The following is a 6,992-nucleotide window of genomic DNA, read 5'->3' as shown; positions in this document are numbered from 1 at the left end:
CAATGGAATATGGCAGATTTTTTATTTGGACCCTAGGATTTAACCTTTGTCACTGGGCTAGCTTACTTTTAAATGAAAATAAATTCAAGACTTTATTATTTGTAATGTTTACTTGAGATACAACTATTCTAAGACATACTATTATATTACAAATAAGGATGTCTGCCTTTATTCTCATCCCTTTTTTGCAAAAGGCAAAATTAGTAAAAATGTAAAGGAAGTATTTAGAAATACTTTTACACTTCCTCTAAACTATATTAAAATTGTAATTTCTTAGAATTAAAAAGAAGTATTTTCCAAACAGAATACTTGGAGTATTTGTATGTAGATAAATATATGCTACTTAGGGGCGCTTGGCTGGGTCAGTTGGTAGAGAATGTGACTCTTGATCTTGGGGTGGTGAGTTCAAGCCCCAGGTTTAGGGGCTTGAATATATATGTACTCTACCCTCAACATGATACTTAGTAACTTAAGCAGTATGGTCTGGTGCAGAGATGTTAATTTGGCATCGTAGAACCAAAGCTTTAGGTCTATCCCCTGTAGATTTTCAAACAAGCCAATGACTCCCAAGAATTTAAGGACCAGTGGTTCAGTGAGATAGGGATTTTGGACTCATAACTTATCTACAGATGACTAGAAGACACTTTCAAGTATTACATGAGGATTATACACCTTATCATCTAAATCACTCCCTTGATGAATGGGGGTATTTATGATCATATCGTGAACTCTGGCATTGGTTTATGAGGTCAGTTTAGGCCCTCTGGAAAATGTATGTCTTGTATACCTATAAAGTTAAGCAAATTGAATATAAAGATAATTGAATCAATAAGCCTTTTTAGAAATGTATTCTCTGACAGAAGTGTTAGATATTCCAGGTTGATTCAACTTATCTCAAGTTAATACAATAATGATGTACCATTTTTTTTTTTTTTTTACTTAAAGGAATCCCGTGGGAAAAAGGTTGAAATAGGAAACAGACTATTATACCGCATCAGTAGTATTTTCCCTCCAAAATTATGTTTTTATTCTGTTTAGAGTAAAGGGATATATGAGTCTTACATTCTAGGAATATACTGCAACTGTGAACTTAAGAAAGAAATAGTACCAACTTGTGAGTAGATAGATGGTTACTGTTTTATAAAAGTAGGTGATTTTAAGTATATGGTTCATTTAATTTAAAACACCGTATCCAACCTACATGTTTATAGTAAATAGATTACAAGTTAAAATCGAGGATATCTTGGGGTACCTGGGTGGCTCGGTTGGTTGAACATCCAATCTTGATTTCGGCTCAGGTCATGATCCCAGGGTCGTGGGATCAAGCCCTGCATTGGGCTCTTTCCTGAGTGTGGAGCCTTAAGATTTTCTCTCTCAAAAAAGAAAATATTTAAGAAAGTGTAATTGGCGGGCACCTGGGTGGCTCAGTTTGTTAAGTGCCCAACTTTGGCTCAGGTCATGATCTCACGGTTCGTGAGTTCGAGCCCCGCGTCGGGCTCTGTGTTGACAGCTTGGAGCCTGGGGCGTGCTTCGGATTCTGTGTCTCCCTCTATCTCTGCCCCTCCCCACTCTCATGCTCACTCTGTCAAAGATAAACGTTAAAAAAAAAATTTTTTTTTTAAGTGTAATTGGAACACAAAGCAAAATTACTACTCTAGTTTATGAGTGTACTTCTATGAACTAAATGCCTAAATCCTATGCACTTTTTAGAAAGGGCATAGTAGAGTTAGATTGAGGAAAACCAGAATTCTTTGCTATGATGATCACTTGTTTCCTAAAGAAATAACTACATTCTAGTTTTCTTAGCTTATCCTAATACTATAGACTAAAAATGCTGTTGACTTTAATTTCAAGAAAAATCTCAGTATAAAATAGTCTTCCAAGCCCCAAGTGATAGCCAACTTCTTTTAATAGTAAGTTAATATTAAGTAAATAAATTTTAATGGCTTTTTTGAGGGGAAGGGATTAAGAATCATTTCTATTACATTGGTGAGGCAGTATCTACTTTGTGAAAATAATACTTTACAAGTTGAGAACAGTAGTCTGTTGAAGACCTTTTCAAAATTGACATAAGCTATACAACTGGTCAGACTCTTCTGGGCAGTATTATATATTTTTAAAATATTTACTTACTTACAGAGTGCATGCAATCAGGGGAGGGGCAGAGAGTGAGAGAGAAGAGAGAAAATCCCAAGCAGGCTCCTCGCTGTCAGCACAGAGCCCCACATGGGGCTTGATCGCATGAACTGTGAGATCAAGACCTGAGTCGAAATCAAGAGTTGGATGCTTAATTGAGCCATCCAGGCGCCCTATAGGCAATCTTATTATTTTTAAAATGAGAAGGATTGTTATTTAAGATTACTTTAACACACTGTGAAATATTTATATAATTTCAAAAGAACCTTGCAGAAAAGCATTGATACTCCTCATTGTCACTAAACCTTCAAATTTTGGCCTTAAAATATTAAATGTAGCTAAATTAAGAATACTAATGTTCTGGTTTTGTTAGGGTATTCTGTACAATTTTTAATGGGTATATAAAGTCGAACCATTTTTGGCATTGTTTTATACTTTGTAATTCTCTCTTAACATATAATCTACTAAATGAGGTTTTTTAAAAATACCACTTAAAAACATGATGAAAATTTTTTATTCTAAAATATCTCATGAAAAGTACTTTATACAGAGCTTTAAGCTGCCTGTTAGTAGTCAAATATAACTGATGCTCTTTAAGAGGTTTTGTTTGACTGAAAAGGTGGCAGTTTTTGTCTGAAACATGTCTGTCATTGAAAGTGGAATTATATCTCTTAAGGAATAATTTTAAATACTTTTAGCTTTCCATTGGCACCGCTGGTATTAATTCAGCATTAAAGGTTTCAAGAGTAGGAACCAACCAAGAGTTAAGCGTTTTACACTCCCTTGCCCTCCTACTCCCAAGTCACTTCAATGCTAACCAGCCCTTCAGCCATCTCCTTTCTTCTCTTTTGGGAGTTGTACATATTTTCTTAAAGTTACACTGTAGATACTTTAACTTTGCTCTCAAACCATGGACAGTTATAAGTCCCCTTCATAATCTTTATGTAGTTTCCATCTACCTCTTCATCTTCCCTTAATTCAACTTTCTTCAAGCATTAACATTTATGTCAATATTAACATTAATGTCAACTGTCAGATTTCCCAAATAAGCCAATGCTTAAATACATTATCCTCTCTCTAATCTTTCAGTTCTTATTTACAAAGGCTTTGGTGTTTGTCATTAACTAGAGTTGTTCTTTTAGAAGTGTTATAACCAACTAACCAGACTATTTGAAAGTGCAAAGAAAAAATAACCAGAGATGTACAGTTTACAACCTCAAAGATTATTTGTCCTGTATGGTACATGTAAGCTTTTAAAATTATTGGCATATTACTCAACTTAACATATAATGTTGGAATGAACTAGTAAAGCAGCCTTCATGTTACCCAATTCTATTAACATTTTGTTACAAAACTCAAGTAAAAAAATAATTCTGCAGTGAATACCCGTATACCAACTACCTAAATTCTACAATTAACAGTAGATTGTACTTGCTTGATATATATATTACATATATACAGTATATCCATCTATTTTCCAATTATGTTGAATTTAACTGTAAAATTTTGAAAACGAGTGTTCATAGAGTATTTCAGTTAGCTAAAAAATGATCAGAAAACAGTCGAATAACTTTATAAACCTAATCCTTCTTTGGAAATTCAGGTTGTGGTCTCAAGCATCAGATTACAGGAACTTAATAGACACAGATGATTAAGGAATGCACAATGAGTAGGACCTTTGGAAAGCTAATGGAAAAGGGCAATCCGATCATTGATATTAACCCTTTCATTCTAAAATTCGAGAGCAGTAAATGATCGCTTAAAGAGTAAGGATAATTTTGGGGCGCCTGGGTGGCGCAGTCGGTTAAGCGTCCGACTTCAGCCAGGTCACGATCTCGCGGTCCGTGAGTTCGAGGTCGGGGAGTTCGAGCCCCGCGTCAGGCTCTGGGCTGATGGCTCGGAGCCTGGAGACTGTTTCCGATTCTGTGTCTCCCTCTCTCTCTGCCCCTCCCCCGTTCATGCTCTGTCTCTCTCTGTCCCAAAAATAAAAATAAAAACGTTGAAAAAAAAATTTAAATAAAAAAAAAAGAGTAAGGATAATTTCAACCATTGATAACCCTTATTTTATAGCAAGATGATCCCTTGTAATTGTAGATCTCCAAGGTTTTGATAGGAAGAACCAAAGCTCTCTATGATTCTATATTGCTAAGTACAGTATATAATAAAGATCTTCCTGTTTAAAGATCTTACTGTTGGGGCACCTGGCTGGCTCAGTCGGAGCACACAACTCTTGGTTTTGGGGTTGAGTTCAAGCCCTATGTTGGGTATGAAGACTACTTAAAAATAAAACCTTAAAAGAAAAAAAAGATCTTACTGTAGAAGGCAATTCTGAGTTCAATTTCAATAAGACATTTGCATGCTGGAAATAATCAAATGTCATCAAAATGTTTTCTACGTGCCATACCCTCTCCAAGACTCCGGACTGCTAAGAACCCATTTGTAATTTGGTTTTGGCAACTAATCAATATAATTTCTAATTTTAGAATAAACTATTTGTAATAATTTAGGAGTAGCTATGGAGGAGTTTCATTAGTATCTCTTATCTTTACAACCAGATATAAAATACCACATATTTTCTGCCACTTTATGTATTAGACTAGAAAAATTACTTCCCTGAATCCTTTCTTATCCATAAAGGCTATTATTGTGTGAATCACTAAATAAATGAAGTATTTTCATTATTACCATCAATGTCTTTTAAGTTATTACATGTTCAAGATACATGATCTAATTAAATGGAGCTTGAATATACCATATAGCTTCCTTTGACAAAGGTGCATATAATTTTCCATGAAGGTTGCTTCTGCCAATCCTCCCATTTTTTCTGTTCCTACCATTACTTAATTCAGAGACTGGAATTAATGCCACAATGCATGATAAATTATTCCTTGAACGGAAAGAACTTTACATTTGTGTCACCGATTCTACACTAAGGGAACATTACTAAAAATTCTGCTTTAGAAAATGAATTCTAAGGGAAGCCTGGGTGGCTCAGTCGGTTAAGTGTCCAACTCTTGGTTTTGGCTCAGGACATCATCCTGGGGTCATGGGATTGAGGCCCGCATTAGGCATGAAGCCTGCTTAAGATCCTCCCTCTCTTTCTCTCTCTCTCCCTCAAAACAAAACAATCAAAAAAGATAAAATGAATTCTAAGATCTCAACAATGGACCCTCAGTAAACGCAACCAACACCTTTTATAAATCTTAAACTGTAATTCTATTTGAGATTATAGCACGAGTTTAAACTTGATAAATACAGTTCCTGGGTGTTAGGAACATTACTTCTACATTTCAGCGTATTTAATTTAGAATTCCAAGATAATTGCAAAGGATATGAAAAGTAACAATCTGAAAACTGTCAGAGATTAATTCAAGACAACCTAATCCAAGAAATTTAAAGAAAAGGGATTTAGTTGAAGCATAAAATAGATTATCCATAACTCTTAAAAATCCACCCCATACCTACAAAGAAGCTTATCTAAAACTTTAAAGAAAGTTTCTTTCAAAGATTAAATTTGTGTTTATAAACAGCATTCTATAAAATGTACTCTCAAATTTCTGATTAAAAAGAAGTAGTTCCTGAATTATACATGATTTGCACGTACACACTTCTGCCATCTCATCTCAAAACATACTCTCTCCATTTGAAAATCATTGTTAAAAAATTGTATTTGGTGATTTTTGGAAGATTTATGGATTCAGGAGAAAAAGGAGTACAAAAAAACAACTTTGAGGAGTTAGCTCAGGAATCGGATGCTCAGCAAGACAGGCCCGTGATTTTAAAACGTATTTAGTTCAGCAAATGTCTTTCAAAAATTTAATATATGGGAGGATGATGAAACCAACAGCCTTTCCATACCCAAGTATGTGTAGAAGCCATGGAAACTGGGGAGCCTTCCACCCTCTAAATAAAGGACAATGTATTCGGCAATATGATGGAGGGTCATTCGGAGATGGGAGATGCACAAAAAAGGGAAATATAAGTATAAAATGTTAGGAGTGCCTGGCTGGCTCAGGAGGTAGAGCATGCAACTCTTGATGTTGGGGTCATGAGTTCTGAGCCCCACTTTGGGCCTAAAGATTACTTTTAAAATAATTTATAAGAGGGGCACGAGGGTGGGTCAGATGGTTAAGCATCAGACTCTTGGTTTCGACTCAGGTCATGATGTTGCAGTTTGTGAGTTTGAGCCCCATATTGGGCTCTGTGCTGACAGCACAGAACCTGCTTGGGATGCTCTCTCTCCCTCTCTCTCTGCCCTTCCCCTGCTTGCTCTGTCTCTCTCAAAGTAAGTAAACTAAAAAAATAAAATTATAAGGGGCACCTGGGTGGCTCAGTTGGTTAAGCATCTGATTCTTCTTGATTTCAGCTCAGGTCATGATCTCTGTGTTTGAGCCCTGCATGGGCTCTGTGCTGACAGTGCAGAGCCTCCTTGGGATTCTGTCTCCCTCTCTCTCTGCCTCTCCATGCCCCGCCCCCCCTTGGCTCTCTCTCAAAATAAAAATAAATCTTTAAAAATAAAATAAATTATAAAAGGTTGGTTTTACCCAGCTTGAAATCTCAGACTAACAAAAGAGAAGTAAACTTTATTATTTTCTCCCTGCACAAGTGGGCCCCCAATATCAGAATTCAGAACTTAAATTGGAAAACAGTTTCCTAACAGACTTTTACAGGTACGTAGAGAACCAACCAGCATTTAACACCATTCAGAGGCAATACCAACAAACCAATTTGCTATCATAGGTGAAGTTCAGAGTCCATGGGAGGCAGAAAGGGTGAGGTCAAGAGTACTGTTAAGTGTTAAGCCTTGTGAGGGAAAAAGAGAGGCTACAGGAAGACAAAATATTTCATATTTCAGT

Source organism: Prionailurus bengalensis, chromosome B2 (assembly GCF_016509475.1).
Source record: "Prionailurus bengalensis isolate Pbe53 chromosome B2, Fcat_Pben_1.1_paternal_pri, whole genome shotgun sequence".
Classification (NCBI taxonomy): domain Eukaryota; kingdom Metazoa; phylum Chordata; class Mammalia; order Carnivora; family Felidae; genus Prionailurus; species Prionailurus bengalensis.
Note: the sequence above shows the minus strand (reverse complement) of the source record.